This window comes from Numida meleagris, chromosome 1, assembly GCF_002078875.1.
Source record: "Numida meleagris isolate 19003 breed g44 Domestic line chromosome 1, NumMel1.0, whole genome shotgun sequence".
NCBI lineage: Eukaryota > Metazoa > Chordata > Aves > Galliformes > Numididae > Numida > Numida meleagris.
The window spans coordinates 19,572,755-19,590,503 of NC_034409.1; positions in this window are offsets into that span (position 1 = coordinate 19,572,755).

The following is a 17,749-nucleotide window of genomic DNA, read 5'->3' on the forward strand; positions in this document are numbered from 1 at the left end:
AACCTGTGTTATTCATAGTGTAGGTAAAGGCAGAATTTGTTCGAGTAACCGATACACTTACTATGTACTCAAAGCAGGGAAAAAAATACTAAGAGGAAAATAATACAGCACAGACTCTTGTGAGTGTTGTGGTTTTCATCAGATAAGGTTTTTCTCTGCAGATCTCTCCTTTGTAGGTAGAAAAAAGCTTACCTCACATCTGAGGAATTTTTTTTTTCTATTTTTAACTATCTGTGTAGGCAATTACATAAATTACATAAGTCGTTCTGAAAGTAATGCCTCCTATTTATTTCCACGGAAATGACAACAGATACAAAAAGCACAGGAACACTATTTCTTGGAGAAAAATTATCAGCTACAAAACATTCTTTTTCAGTATAGTCAACACTCTTATGCATTTTTGCCAGTGATGGACAAGAGTCTTCATGCCTCATTCATAAGTATCTGTACCAGTAGGTGAACCACTGCCACTGTCACCACTGCTGAAACATACCACCCACCACCTCACTGTGCTCACAGCTGCTGTTTGGGATCCATAAATGTTCAGCAAGCATTGATGAATGTCAGTGAGTGCATTTTTCCTCATGGAGGAATTCAGTGACACACTTTTTGTTCATACGCACTTCCATGTCAGATGCCATTCTGTCAGACTGCCCCTCTGCTGCCATCTGTCGCATGGCAACAAAATGTAACAGAATGTTGGTGGGAAGGTTCAGCCTCTACTGCTGTACCACCAACATCCACCTCTGACATCATGGGCCAACATAATAAAATTGGAGGCATTTCTTTCAGAGCAGCCCTCATAAAATAAATAGATAAGAATAAAATAAATACTCCATCATTATGTACTATTATAACTACAGTAATGTTTCGTGACTGAGTTGAATTCTAGATCTACTGGTTATCTTAAATAATTATAACTCCTAACATAATCATGGCAGTCATAAATCCGTTCCACATAGTGTCAGCTATGTTAGATACATGCCAAGAAGTACAATTGCTGTCTTGCAAAGAAGGAAAAAGTTCCATTTATTTTAATAATGAAGTCAAGTTATACTGGGTCTAGCAGTCTCAGTCTTAGACTAACTGATATTCATATTTTTTCCTTCTATTTATAAGAATGCTGATAATGCACAGGCCTTGGATGAACATTATTTCTTGTAATTGAAAAGCAAATTCATCTGTAGAAAGACAAAATGCTTTTTAAGAGATCATTCTCGAGACAATCATTTACTCAGAATTCCACTGAAGTATAAAGTGATTATTACAACAACACGAGTTTTCTTTTTCTTCAGATATAACCGAGTGCATTGGAACAGCTGGCCAACAGGCTCTCAGATCAGCTTTCTCCAGCTTTTTCTTTGTTAGTCTATTCAGATCAAATCCTCAAATTCGGTTAGAGCCTCAAGATATCAATGAATGCTAATAGAATTGAGCCTAAAATTATGTTATTCAGTACAGCAGTCTGTTGTTTTGTCTTTGCAGAGCACTTTCCATTTACTATTGCTTGGGTAGTTACACTATCCATAACATATATAACAGGAACGATAATAAATTACATCTCTAACTATGAAATAGTGTATACAGCATATCGAGGTCACAGAACAGTAATTTCATGATAAACAGAAGCTGTCATGACAGAAATACAAATCTGATTTTTTTTTATTTTAAAAATGAACTGAGGGTTTGTAGATGGAAACACTGGATAGTTAGTTGTAAATACAGAGGAAACCCCAAATATAGAAAGTTGCCTAAGATACTAAGTCTTCACAATGCTTAGCTGAAGCATTATTTTATGTAGGATCAACTAGTATCACCAGGAGAAGTTTTTACATTCTGCTGGAAAGGGTGAATATATTCACAAGTAGTTAGTATTAAAAACTGGATAGGGAAGGCCTTTTTTATTTTAAAAAAGTCATATGAGTAAAAATAGAAGTGTGCTAAATTCTAATGAATAAATCACAAAAAGTTCCTGAATAAGTCCAAATTTGCTGTTCATCCATTCATTTTACTACCATCAGAATGTGATGCTATGCAAGCCAAATACACTATTAGAGCCTGCTCAACTTGAATGTTATTGGTTTCATAATAGATCTACACATGCCAAATTCAATCTTCCTTCTGAGTTATTGTAAAATTTCTTAATGTTGTATAATACTTCCTCAGGTCTTCGCTATGCAAGAGAAAAGTAAGTGAGAGGTAGCTTAGTTATTAAATAATGGAGTGTGCAATAAAGCGAGCAGATAAAACAATACTAATTTTTATAACCTTTGCTTTTTTGCTTTGCATTATGATTTGTGAAGTGACTGAACACTAAGCACAGTTTTGATATTTGAATCTAGTTCTGAAGAAAGAAAAAGAAATAAGAGAGAATGATACCCATTCAGTAGTGGCTACAAACTCCAAGTTTAAATCAATTCTTACATAAAAGTTTGCTCAATGTTGGTTTTACATGGTGTTTAAAAGTGAAGGTTTTATTAAAAGTCAACAAAAATGTTAAAACATGAATTATTTATTAAGAGTATGTTAAAGTGAATATGAGAAAAGTAAAATGCAACCACAAATAAACAAATAATACCACAATTGATTAGAAATTAAAATCCTTCTTTTTTTTAAAAAAAAAAAAGTTATTTCCATTATGTGCTAGAAATGGAGTAATTTGTTTCTGCAACGTAGTAAAAAGATATATTACCACTTTGAAGTCGTTGTTCTTGTCGGTGCATAAACTCACTTCATACTCGTACATTAAATGTTCAAAGGAACTCTGCTAATGCAGTGTTTATAGATAGGTTAGATAGGTGCTAAGAGGCAAAGAAGGAGCTGCCTCAGGGACTTCATAGTGGATGCAGGGAGTTTCCAGTCAGTATTTCATCAGGATGTGGAGTAGTTGGCAATTGTCAGAAAAGGGACATAACATTCAAATTTGTTAATCTTACCACTCCCAAAGCAACTTGTTTTGTTTTGTTTTTTAACAAAGTGCAGAAATCATGGCAATTTATTTGTATAATAATGAGAACTACAAAGAATTTTTCACGTTTAAATATTAAAGATCTAATTTGATGGATTATTTGAAATTTTACTCCTAATCATGGGTATTTCACTCTTTATTATTAGGTACCAATTAAAATGTGATCATAATTTACAATAAAATATGTGCATTTTGTTAAGGCAGTAAACATGAGATCTGAAGAACTGAGCTGCTAGAGATTTCTCCTGTGGTTAAAAATACATTATGCTGACAAAGTGATTATTTGAATGCCTACCTCGTGAATCACAATTGTTTCTATAATCATCTATTTGATATATAGGTCTATGAACTTGAAACACTGTTAGCAAGAAAATCTGTTTTCCTGTAGTCTGCTACTCCACAACTAAACAGAAAAAGAAAAATTTACTGAAGATAAATACTAAAGAAATATGACTGGAAAGTATCATGTGAAGTTTGTGCTCAATATGTCGTGTACCTACTACAAATATAAAATCAGAGCTGATGTGGAAACACACATTTTCATGTATTTGATTGTGCCCACCATGGCCAGACCCTATGGTACTGACTCACCTTCAGGTTCTGGCTCTGCATCCTTTATGGAGTATCTCTGCTTGCACTGTGCATAATGTCTTTTATAGGTATAGTGACTTTTCTACACTTATACCATTCAAGCATATATTCAAGATGCAATGTGCACTACACTGGATGGTTGCAAATGTGTGAAGGCCTAGGAGAGGAAAAATGCTTGGATGAAGAGCAGTAATATTAAATTATAAAGAGAAACTGTTTCCAAAGGATTATATACTTGATGAGAACTATGAGAAATTTCCACATGTAGAAGGCACTAAAAATAAGACTGGACCAGTTTTTAAGAAATCTACAGATTGAATCATAGAATCATAGAATGGCCTGGGTTGAAAAGGACCTCAAAGATCATCGAGTCTCAACCGCCCCGCTGAATGCAGTGTTGCCAACCACTAGACCAGGCTGCCCTGACCCATGTCCAGTCTGGCCTTGAACGCCTCCAGGGACAGGGCATCCACAACCTCCTTGGGCAACCTGTTCCAGTGCATCACCACCCTCTGAGTGAAAAATTTCCTCCTAACGTCTAACCTAAATCTCTCCTGTCTCATTTTAAAACCATTCCCCCTTATCCTATCGCCATCCACCTTTGTGAACTATTGTTCCCCCTCCTGCTTATACGCTCCCTTCAAGTATTGGAAGGCCACAATGAGGTCTCCCTGGAGCCTTCTCTTCTCCAAACTAAACAAGCCCAGCTCCCTCAACCTGTCCTCATAGGAGAGGTGCTCCAGCCCTCTGATCATCTTGGTCACCCTCCTCTGCACTCGTTCCAAGAGCTCCACGTCCTTCTTGTGCTGGGGGCCCCAGGCCTGGACACAGTACTCCAGATGGGGCCTCACAAAAGCTGAGTAGAGGGGGACCACCACCTCCCTCTCCCTGCTGACCACTCCTCTTTTAATGCAGCCCAGAACATAGTTGGCCTTCTGGGCTGCCAGCGCACACTGCTGGCTCATGTCCAGTGTCTTGTCCACCAAGACCCCCAAGTCCCTCTCTGCAGGGCTGCTCTTGAGGAGTTCTTCCCCCAGGTTGTATAAATACCTGGGATTGCCCCAGCCCAAGTGCAGCACCTTGCAGAGTCCTGGAAAGACAAGAGATGGAAATAAGTCATATAGTATGTATTTTTTGTTTATACTGTGGATGCAAGTGAAATAGGAACATTGTGTTTTAAGAAGACATATGGCCAGAAGGCTAACCACAAAGCATAACTGGAATGTTATCATCAGATTAGCAGAAAGTCTTGACACTGGAGACTATTTTATGTTTGATGTCATTTAATATTTTCATTTAAAACTGGAAACGACAAACCCAACAGTATGCTAAACATAGACAAAGTCAGGAACAGAGTCCATAATTATTATAGAAAAACACTAGAATAAAATGAGAGTCAACACAGACAGATGCACGAGTTGTAAAGGAGGAAGAAATAATCCAGTATCAAATCCTGCCAGGAAGTGTAAAGATCTTCAGAGCAGATGCAAGTTCTTTCCGCATTAGGACCAGTCCATAAATGGACATACAGGAAAACACTTAGAAACAGATGAGTATTAGGTTAAAGCATGTGACAAAGCAACTGAGTGATGAATACAATGCTATCAAAAAAGGATATTGTGGGTTTAAAATCAGGAGTGCCCTGAGTAATGCAATCCATGTGCTTAATCTGCTCTGTTTGCAACTAGACTGGGTTTAAGTGCACGTCAGTGCAAGACATCATATTTCAAAGCACCACTACATGAAAGAAGGTTGATAAGAAATACCAGCACGAGTGTTGTTTCTGCCACTGTTATCATAGTCAGTAACACTTTCTCTGAGCCCAGCCCTACAGATATGAACAGAATTCTGTTTCAGTATTCAACATGTCTCTAAGCAGATGTGGATGGTAAAAATGTAGCTCAGAAAATTATAGTTAAAACTTAAGGTCAAATGAACCATATTGAAGACAAGCAAATCTCATGACATGGCAATATCTGTACCATCAAGCAGAAGGAAGAACGTCTAACAAGTAGTCTAGGATGGTCTGTATTTATAATGTATCTGGGGTTTTCATTTTTTAATTTTTTAGAGAACTTATGTATGCTGCCTGGATTCACTTTAATCTCTGGATAGAAAATATGTGTTTAGTAAAGAACCACTGAGGCTGCAGCTTGTGCACTCAGGTGTAGTGTGTTCTCGGGCCATTTGTAGGTGAAAGAGGATCAGGTGCAGCACAGGCTCCATCCATACCTGTAGCTCTGCTGTCAGTATATCTGAGTCTTCATTTTCCTTAGGTTACTTCTTTCCTTTACTTTATTCATGTTAAAATGGATAGGAGGGTTACTTCCAACTCAATACAGCACATCCAGGCTATCACCCTAGTGTATGCTTAGTGCTTTTGAAGGGCAAGATGCTGTTAAGAGACTGCAATGATTATACCTTTCCACTCTTTCTTCCTCCTCCCTGCACAAACACATTTGCTCTACACAGAGGAATTAGACTACATTTGAACTCAAAAATCATTTTGAATTGTAGCTCTCTATCTTTGAAAATAGAGTAAAATTTCTTTTTTATCTGAATAATTTTGGTAGTTTTTATGTATTAAAATTGTGAGACTTGAAATGACTTCTAAAATTAGGAGATACATTAATATAGAATTAATGCATTAATTATGCATATTGGAATTGCACAAGCAGAGTTTTAAAAATGGATGAAAAATTTCGAATTAAAAGCTGTATTCAAATAGTTCAAAACACTTTTCCTTTTCTAAATGATTTCTGGACATCTTGCCTAGAAATTCTGGCCAGAATAAGAAAATAAATGAATAGACTACATAAATAAATAAATAAAAAGAAGAATAGCTTAAAAAATAAAGGACACAGAAGAGTGACAGTTATATCAAGCAATAAAGTAAACTTTCTATAGGGGAAAAAAACAGAGATTTTTCATTAAAAATTTGGTTCTGCCCAACATTCAGATGATGAATGACCTCTGGCCATTGTTCAATATGCTGGTTGTTCAATCTATTTGCAGCACTCAGAAGATGAAAGGAAGAAAGCTGCCAAGTAGGGTTTCAAATATTAGAAAGATGCCAGGAAAAGTAGAAGGCAGAAAAAATAATAAGAAAAAAATATAAAAAGCTCTTTTTCATGTAAATGCTGTATTTTTAGAGACAGGACCATCCCTAAAATTTTTCTTCATCGTCATTACAGCATTTAAACACTTTCTTAGATTGAGTGTTTGAAACTGAACAGAAGCCTAGGAATGGGCTGAAGTGGAGGAGAGGAGTTCTGGGAATTTCTAAAAGGGGAAGGGAAATGAATAGGGATGAAATGCTACTAAGAAAGGTAATAAATGATCAAAAGTAGCCCTCCAAAATGCCAAATTCAACATCATCTCTTTAAGAAAAAAGGCTTCAAAAAAGGAACATTGTTCTATTTCAAAAGGTATACATGAATGTATACATGATAACTATCTGTCAGGGACACCAACTATCAAAATGTTGCATGTTTTTATTTTCTTTTCCCTACTTCATCTATTTTAAGTGCTTTTTTTCACAATCTCCTAAATGATCTGAAATACCTGTTTATTTCCTATATCCCTCAAAATAGCTAGTCAGCTACACATTCCTCATTGGAAAACAGTAATTATATTATGGTTTGTTTAATGATAAGCTTTGGAGGTACTTACTTATTTCTAATTTCCTAAAGTGTTTTCAAGTGGATGTATCATTTTCCTTCCATATTACCATAGAGAACCAGCACAGAGAGTGAAGATGATAGTCACTATAACAACTATGTGGATGCTTCACTTCCCTGATCTGATAATCCCTGTAAACCAAGACAAATACTTTGGGGTCAGGAATTGAGACCCTCTACTTTAAGATCTGAGACAGCAGCCCTTCATCCTTTTAAGGCCAATAAGCCTCCAGGATGCTACCATCCTGGGAAAGGGGGAATAGAAGTGATTTAACTTGAAGCTTCTTGTTTCTGGATGAGTAAATTGACAGTGTGTCTTTAATATCTTTCTTTATTCTAATCTGTAAACCAAATAAAATGCTAAATACCCTAACAAACGATTTAATGGTCCTTCTGTCCTGCTTGGCACAAACTGAGAAGCACAGAACACAAGATCAGCTCCCAGGAGTGATCTTGCAACACCTCTGATAAAGGCAGTACAATGGCAGTGAGCCATGTGACACCCAGTAAACTCCCAGCTGAAGATAAGAGTAAAACAGCTACTTAAAATACTACTATTTGTGTATTCCAGTCTAGACTGACAAAAGAAATATTTCCTAGTCCACTGGGACACTGTTTAAATCACTGTTTCTTCTTGCTTCCTTAGCTATTAATTGCTGCCTCTCTGCTTAATGCGATGCTTGAGTGTATCCTGATTTATGTGTGCAACAGGTCAGGAGGCTGGAGGCACCACTGGCCGTGGCCATAGGAATGTGGAGGGCTGTTAATCACCCTGTTATGAGCAGCATGTGTTTGTCAGGTTGCAACACTGAAGTGGTACAGCCAGCTTCAGTCTGTGGTTCTGGGGACAAGTCACACAATGTCTGATTAAGCCACCCAGTGATCATCTCCATCCTAAATGATTGTTCCTGTCCTGCTACTGAAACACATCATCTGCTTCCATTTTGCCAGGTCAGAAGATTGAATGATTACTCAGTTAACCAGGTAACTGAAAAGCAGTACTATTTTATATTGATGTTGCTCAGCTCAGTTGATTCCTTGCATTCACAAACAACAGAGCCTTAAGAGTATAACACACAGGAAGGTGTAGAGATGATGAGTAGAGGAAAGTGAAGAACAAGCAGTGGAGGGGGTAGGTCAGTCTTATTGAAATTTTGCTTCTGTTGATGTTACTTAAGTAACTTTAAGTTACTTAAGGTAGCTTGAATAAGTGTAATAAGAGGGCTGTTGCTAAAGTAATGCCTCTGATTTTATTATGTTGGCTCACAATGTCAGAGGTGGATGTTGGTGGTATGGCAGTAGAGGCTGAATCTTCCCACAAATATTCTGTTACATGTTGTTGCCATGTGACAGATGGGAGCAGAGGGGCAGTCTGATAGAATGGTGTCTGACATGGAAGTGTGTATGAACAAAAAGTGTGTCACTGAATTTCTCTATGAGGAAAAAATCACTCATCAGCATTCACTGACATTTACTGAACATTTACGGAGACCGAATAGTGGAAGTTAACACAGTGAGGCAGTGGGTGGTGTGTTTCAGCAACAACATAGTCATAGTAGCTACAAAACAGTGGGTTACCTCTGCTGGTGCAGATTTTTAGGAGTGTGGCATGCAGATTCTTGTTGATCACTGGTGAAAAACGCACTCCTCATGGTAGTGAGTGTGTTGGAACCAAGTGTTTGTAGCTGAGAATTTCTCAAATAGTGTTATTGTATTCTTTGTATCTGCTTTTGTTTACATGGAAATAAATAGGAAACATTACTTTCAGAGAGACCTACGTGGTTCAGGGTTTGGGGGAGGAAGTTTCTTCCTATCCTCTGTCTTTACTCAATTTTTTCTCTTTTCTCCTGCACTGGCTGTGTCTTGCAATAACCCCCATGGGCTTGTTGAACGCACAAATGGAGGAGAAATTTAACTCAGCCAACTAAATCTATAAATAGATAAATAATAATAGCATTCAATGAGCCAGTAAAATTGAAGTATGTAAAGAGGAGGAACCATGTTAACAGAAGAGGGGCTATACCAAGGAGCTGAACACCTTGGGGTAAGCTGTTATGTCAGGACAGGTAATGTACCTTGCCCAAGAGCCTCACTCAGGAGTTATAGGAACTGCTTACCTGATACTGAAAAGATTAGAACACCATCCTACTGACACATCATGGCAATGAAAATACAAAGCGTGTGTTCCTCAAGGACCAGCATGTATATGCCACATATATACTGGAAACGAATATGGTATGATTAATAATTTGAAAAGCAAATTAACCAAGAATTTTCTTACTTCCTGTGACATAAAAAAAACTCTCTGATCTATTATGTCTTCTCAAAAATCCCTACGACTCTTCCCCAGCTAGCTACATTCCTTACTGAATACTCTTCTGTGTTTTTGATACAAGGTAGAAGAGTTTTCCTTTCTTCAGAAACTGAGTTCCAAGTAGCTGTTATTACTTGGCTGCAATGAAAATATTCCAAGGCTTCCTAGGTAATACATACTGTGTTCTCAGTATGTGTGCAATTCAACCAATTTCAAAGCCACAATTCCTGGAAGTAATTGTTCACCTGGGTAGACAACAGTGCACCAGGAATGGGAGATGTGTCTAATTTCTGACATTCTCATAGTTCTCATCTTGCCTGGGATTAAAATGTCCCTTGTATTCTTCGGTGCTTCTATAGTGTTTTGGGGATTTGAGTGTTATTTTATTTTCAGTGAGAGATACATTTTTCCTCCTTTGCTTAACATGTATTCTCAGCTCTTGTGCTGGCATTTTGGAATGTGAACACAACATGCACAAAATTAATTACAAACAACGACAAATAAACTCAGAGATCTGACTAAAAAACTTCTCTCAGTTAAATCTTTATTTCCTAATAGTACAACTGAACTTTAGCAAACTAAAATGGAAAATAGACATTACAATCCACAAAGTTCATATATTTAACCTTCCTAATAATAGCAGTGATTAAGGGTTGTTGACAAGCCTTCATTTGACAGTGAGACTGGGGAGGCATGTCTTTCCTGAAACAGTGGGACATACCATTAAATTGTAACAATGCTGGCAATGTCCCAAAGGACGGAGTCAAGGCAAGGGGTGATATAGCTTGACTGCAAGGGAAAATGGGTAACTGTACTTTGGCTTTAAATTACAGTGCACAGTTTGTATTAAGAATAGAGAATAATTTATGTAATATATGTAGTGTAAGTCCCCTCTCTTCCTTTCTTCACAAAAATGTGTGGCAATTGTTTCTCTGGGACATTTTTTTATCTAGAAAGAAATAAAGAAGGTCTATAATAAGTATCATGCTAATTAGAATAGTGAGGCACATTCGCAGCACTAAATTACTTACTTTCATTTCACAGCACTAAATTACTTACTTGCATTTACCTGGAATCTAAACATAGAGTGATGTAAATGGAGCTTTCAGTGGAAATTACGGTAGTGAAATTAGAAAATCACTGTTGGCAACAATAAATCATTAGTTATCTAGTCCGAAAATTTTTCACTAAATGTAAGCTGTGTGTGTAGCTGAAATGGAATCCCTAAATCCAACACCCCACAGATAGAAAAATGTCCAGAAATCAGTATACCTATGGCAAACACTCCACCTTCAGGGCAAAACAGAGTTGAAGTACTGTGAAAGAATTCATATCCTGTAAAAGAAGTAAAAAGGAAGTAACTGCAGGAAAAGTAGCTAAAGACATAGAAGTGGAAACTTGCAATTGCTTTGTTGGCTCTTGAGCAAGAGTAGAGAGGACAGAGCTAAGAGAGCTAATTCTGACAATGATAGCTTTCCTTCAAGTACAGTTCATTCTAAATAATTTCATGACCTGAAATTGCTACAGTAGTGATCAGAAAGGACTCCAAGTGTATCTCCACACTGAGCACATGTAACAACATAAGCACACTGTTTTCCTAAGGTACTATGTGATACATGGATCTTAATAGAATTTACCAACCAAATTAAATCAAGCTACTTTATTTAGAATTACTACTCTCATACTGTCAGTCCTCTAGTCCTATAAAAAGCTTTACTTTTGGCATTGCAGTGCTTTATGGAAAGAAAATTTTCTACCAAAAAATATGCAGAAGATTATGAAAGACTTTTGATTTTAAAGGCTGTATTTGTGATTTTATGCATGTGGAATAAAAATTTAGCTATACGAATGAGTATCAGAAGTCTAAACTGTACTAACATTGTGGCCTCTCATAGGCCAGTATGGCCAAGGGTTCTCTACTGCAATTAGGGAAGTGCAGTAGGGAAACAAATAACTAGGTATGATTAGCATGTTTTGTATCACATTTTACAGATGTTCCCATCTTGTAACCCAGTTTATCTCTGCAACTCACACATTCTTTATCTTGTGTTCTCTCTTCCCAGAAGCGCATGCTGCTATTGCTTCTGCTGCCCAAAGAGTCCTATGAGTTCAAAAGATTTGACTAGTAAGTTGCATTATATCAAGCATACCATTAAGCCTTCCTTTAAGTGCTTCTTAGACAGACACACTTCCTTTTCCTCTGCACCAGTTCAGTCTACAGGAATTGCTTAGGTATTCAGATATCGTTTGTGCTATTTTAAGCAGTATACAGCTTAAAAACAAAACAAAAAGGAAAGATGTATTGCTTGTAATGCACACGTTCTGACTTCTGGGAATTAATGTTCTGCTAGTTAAATGGGTACAGTGTACCCTGTCTGTCAAATTTCAATTCCCTTTGCCCCTGGAGAACAATAAATCAGGGACATGTTAACCACTTGAGTCATCTAACTGAACTTGAAGCTCATATGCTAAGTTAATCTTTCAGAATCCAATCAAGCAGTAAATGTCTGCATATATTTCTGGTTTAAAATTTAATGAACATGATTGCCTCTGATGCACTGAGGGTTTTGTTTGTTCATCTTTCAAGAGGGGAAAAATACATAGTCACTATGTAGAATGAAATAGAAATTACTACAAATTTTTCTTATTTTGGTTAGCAAAAATGAAAGTGAGGGTTTTCTTTGGAATTTCATAAACATATCTGGATGTGTTTATAGTATTACTATCAAAAGTCATTTTCATAAATAGTTACATAAAGATCACAAATCAAATGGTCTTAGTATGGGGAAAAAATAATCTTCCTTTTCAGCACTGAAGCTTCTACACAGAAAGAAATCCTTACTGCATTCTAGCTGGAGTTATACTCATTGTTTAAAAGTAAACACAGATTTGCCTAACACTTGGATAGACTCAGTTGTTGAGGAATTCACACAACTGAAGATCAGCTTTAGGAATTATAAAAGTAACTCATCTTCAGCACACAAGCTGCTAACACATTCAGAGAAATACTGAACGTAGGCTCAAATGTGATGTGGCTTATATGAATGACTGACAGAAGATGCCACACTGAAATTAATGATCACAATGATGCAAAACTGGAACAGTTAAGCATAAGAACTAGATTTCCTTTTTGTCCAGTTAAAGTTTTACGTTAGGGTTGCAGCTGTTTGTCTTTTCCTCCTTTTTATGGAAGTGCCTTTCAGTCACTGTGCCTGGGCTATTTTAACAGGCACACCATTTTGTAATTGCTTCTGGATAATGTATCCTATTTCAAATGATAATTTGCAACCTGGATCAATGTTACAAGTGTAATATAATCTCTTATATATACATCTTTTTTTCCCTCTCGAAGATTTCTGAATTCTAGCACCTGTAAAATATATATGGGTCCAATGGGCATTCGGCCAGAAGTTATACTGATGAAATGGGAAAAACAAAACAAAACAAATAAACAGAAAACACAAAAACACACACACACACACACAAAATGGCAGAACTAAACAAAGTTTTATGCACTTCCAGAGCTTGTTATTTAACTTGCTGTTTCATAATAAGTATTATATAGTACTTGACTGGTACTTCCCTTTGCTTTTGAACAGTGCATGAAGTTATGTTGTTGTAGTTACCACATTCAATTGCAAGCAGTTCCTGAATAATATTGTGCCATTCAAACATCTGGTGTAAACTTCTTGTTACCTTTTTAACAGGGCAATTTACAGCTCATTTGTGAATAATATTAATGTTTGCCCAGCATCCTGAATTCCATTTTCCTCTTCTGACTCATAGCACTGATGACCTTGTGTAAGGAGAAATTGTTTGCATTTTCCAACACTTCATGCTTTCTTTTTTTCTTCAGTGTTGACATGACCAGGATCTGTTAAAAATAAATAAATAACAGGAAAGAAAAGTCTTCCTCTGTCTGCATAACAGCTGCAGAAGACAACAAAAAAACCCCCAAACACCTGAGATATATCTAGCTCATTTTTCAGGTGACCTCATTATGAAAAAAACAGGAAAGACCCAGACTTCTGTGTTTGCTTAATAAAATGTTGTTTGCCTTCACTGGCTCTGTTGGGATTTAGGGACTAACTGTATGACAGGAAGCTCAGGGAAGCAGTCTACATTGTCTGATGCTGTTGTTTTTCTTTTGAGTTCACTAAGTTCATTTCCACTATACTATTTTTCTACCAGCATGTTTTTGAGTCAGTTTAACTGACTGGAGCTGAGTGTCTTAAAATAATCTGACAGCAAATTAGGTGGTGATTTTATTCTCTCTCTTCCCTTTATTTAAAGCCATAGCCAGTGATCTGAGATAAAGCTATTACTGATGAGGTCCTAACAGGAATTTAAGGGTTTTAGCTCAGTTCTGCTGAGTAATAGCTGGTTTCAGTAAAACATAGAGAAGCATTATCAAAGAGTGCTGAATCTCTCATCTGAGCAAAAAGAAGTCAATCCCAGCCATATTAAAAAAAAAAAAAAAAATTTAATAACTTTTGGTTTTAGGCATTAATTAGTCATCGTTAGCATTTGATTCTCCATTAATGCAACCACCTCTGTCTTCTTCTGAGATTGAAGTATTCTGGTGAACAAATCCACATATTGCTATGTCGTATATTATTCTTGGGATTTTTCATTCTTAAGTAGCCATTACAAACCTCAAAATTATTATTGACAGAATCATAGAATCAGAGAATGACACAAAAATCAGAGAATCGTAGGGGTTGTAAGGGATCTCTGGAGATCATCTAGCCCAACCCCCCACTAAAGCGGGTTCTCTACAGTACGTTACACAGGAAAGCTTCCAGGCGGGTTTTGAATATTTCCAGAGAAGGAGACTCCAACAACCACTCTGGTCAGCTTGTTCCAATACTCTGTCACCCTCAAAGTAAAGAATTTCTTCCTCATGTTCATGTAGAACTTTCTGTATTTCACTTTGTGCCCATTGCCCCTTGTTCTGTCACTGGGCATCGGTTAAAAGAGCCTGGACCCATAAACATTACTCTCACCCTGTAGATGTTTATAAGCATTGAGAAGATCCCCTCTCAGTGTTCTGTTCTCCAGGTTGAACAGTCCCAGATCTCTCAGCCTTTTCTCATAGAGGAGAAGCTCGAGGCACCTCATCATCTCTCTTGCCCTCCTGGACTCTCTAGAATTTCCCTGTCTGTCCTGAACTAAGGAGCTCAGAACCAGACACAGTAATCCAGATGTGGCCTCACCAGGGCTGAGTAGAAGGGGAGGATCATATCCCTTGACCTGCTGGCCATGCTCCTTTTAATGCACTCCAGGACACCTACCATTGGCCTTCTTGACCACAAGATCACACTGCTGGCTCATGACAAACCTGTTGTCCTCCAGGAAACAGGATAAAACCTCTGGACAGGCTGGATCACTGGGCTGAGGTCAGTGAGATGAAGTTTGACAAGACAGAGTTCTGGGTCCTGCACTTTGGCCACAACAACCCCGGCAAATGGTACAGCCTTGGGGCAGAGTGTCTGCAAGACTGTGCAGAAGAAATGGATGACGTTCGGCTCAACATGAGTCAGCAGTGTGCCCAGGTAGCCAAGAAGGCCAATGGCATCCTGGCTTGTATCACTAATAGTGTAGCCAGCAGGAGCAGGGAACTGATCATCCCCCTGTAGTCAGCTCTGATGAGGCTGCACCTCAAGTACTGTGTTCAGTTTTTGGCCCCTCACTACAAGAATGTCACCAAGGCATTGGAGCGTTTCCAGGGCAACGAAGCTGGTAAGGGGTCTGGAGCACAAGTGTTATGAGGAGATGCTGAGGGAACTGGGATTGTTTAGTCTGAAGAAGTGGAGGCTCAAAGGAGATCTTACAGCTCTCTACAGCTACCTGAAGGGAGGCTGTAATGAGGTAGAGGTCAGTCTCTTCTCCCGCATAACTAGAAATAGGTCTACAGGAAATGGCCTCAAGTTGTGCCAGGGAAGATTCAGGTTGAATATTAGGAAAAATTTCTTCTCCAAAAGAGTGGTCAAGTGCAGGAACAGGCTGCCTAGAAAGGTGGTGGAGTCACCATCCCAGGAGGTATTCAAGAAGGGTGTAGATGTTTTACTAAAGGATGTGGTTTTGTGGAGAAGTATTGGTGGCAGGCGCAAGGTTGGACTCTAGTCTCCTGAAGGTCTTGAAGGTCTCTTTCAACTATGGCGTTTCTATGATTCTACAACACCCAGGTCCTTCTGTGCAGAGGTCCTTTCCAGAAGGTCATCCCCTAACCTATACTGATGGTTATTCCTCCTCAGGTGTAGGACTCTACACCTGCCCTTCTTGAACCTCATATAACGTTCCTCCCACTCCACTCTCCAACCTGTCCAGGTCTTTTGGAATGGTAACACAGCCTTGGGGTGTGTCAGCCACTCCTCCCAGCTCTGCACTATCAGCAAACTTGCTGAATGTGAATTCTGTCTCTTCATCCCAGTCACAGATGAAGATATTGATGATCGGACACAGTGCTGATCCCTGGGGAACACTGGTAATTGCAGGCCTCCAACCAGACTCTGTACCTCTAATCGCAGCCCTTTGAACTCTGACAGTCAGCCGATTATCAGTCCTCCGCACTGTCCATCCGTCTATTCCACACTTCCTAAGCTTACCTACAAGGATGTTATGGGAGACAGTGTCAAAAGCCTTGCTGAAGACAAGGTAGACAATATCTACTGCACTATCCTCATCTACCCAGCCAGTCATGTCCTCATAGAAGGCTACCAGGTTAGACAAGCGTGATTTTCCCCTGATGAATCCATGTTCACTACTCTTGATAATCTTCTCTTCCTCTTGATTGACGCTGACATCCCAAATAAGCTATTCCATCACCATTCCAGGGATGGAGGTGAAGCTGACTGGCCTGCAGTTTCCCGGATCCTCCTTCTTGCACTTTTTGAAGACTAGTGTGTCATTGGCTTTTCTTCAGTCCTCATGCATGTCTCCTTTTCAAAGATGATAGAGAGTAGTTTGGCAATCTCATCTGCCAGCTCCCTCAGCACTTGTGAGTGCATTCAACCTGGGCCCAGGAATTTGTGTTCACGGAGTTTTCTTAGGTGACCATATTCTTCTCAACCAAAAGCAAGTCTTCCTTTCACCATACTCATTTTCTTACCTCCACAGTCTGGGATTCCCCCAGCTGTGAACAAAATGTTTGATTATAGAGAGCAATACTACTTTCCAACATTGATCCATGCACTGGAGCAATGGCATCAGTGGATGGGGGAAGGGTGACAGATGTCATCTTTCTGGACTTCTGCAAAATCTTTGACATAGTCCCTCACCACATCCTTCACTCTAAATTGGAGAGGTATGGGTTTGAAGGATGGACTGTTCGGTGGATTAAGAATTGGCTGTCTGGACACAGCCAAAGGATTGTGATTAATGGTTCTGTGTCAGGGTGGAGGTCATAAGTGCTGTCCCTCAGGGGTCAGTCTTGGGACTGGTGCTCTTCAACATCTTTATCAATGACATAGACGATGGCATCAAGAGCCACCCTCAGCAAGTTTGCAGATGACACCAAGCTGGTGCAGTCGATACAGTAAGGGGAAGGGAAGCCATCCATAGGGACCTGGACAAGCTGGAGAAGTGGGACCAAGAGAACCTAATGAGGTTCAACAAGGCCAAATGCAAGGTGCTGCATTTGGCCGGGGCAATCCCAGATATTTACACAGACTGGGGGAAGAACTCCTTGAGAGCAGCCCTGGGGAGGGGAGGGGAGGGGAGATAAATACATTTCCTTTCTCTTCTGTGTTGTGACTTAAACTTTAAATCAAAAGATAGCACAGGTGCTAGCTACATAAAAGCTCTGTCTACCAGTATTGACAAGACTCTAGGACTCATTATAAGTAGTTAAAACCTGTTGCTGTTTCCTTCCCTCTCAACACCATTTTATCAGCAAAGAGCTTTCAACGAGCAGGCGGGACTTAGCTGGTGAAGAGACAAATGATGTGACAGGTATAAATGGTGTTTTCCCTTTGCAGTGCCACTTGGGAAGAAAGAAGGAATTGTTATGTGTTTAGTAAAACAGTAAGAAGCGGGGCTTTCCTGGTGCAAGCTTATCAACTGGATTCTGTAAATTATTTTACTCTGGGTGTAATCTTCTTTAATTAGTAATAACCAAATAAATGAAGTATTTTTATTGCCTTCTTTTTTAAATAATTTGTATTCAAGTTATTACTATTACTAATATTGTTATTA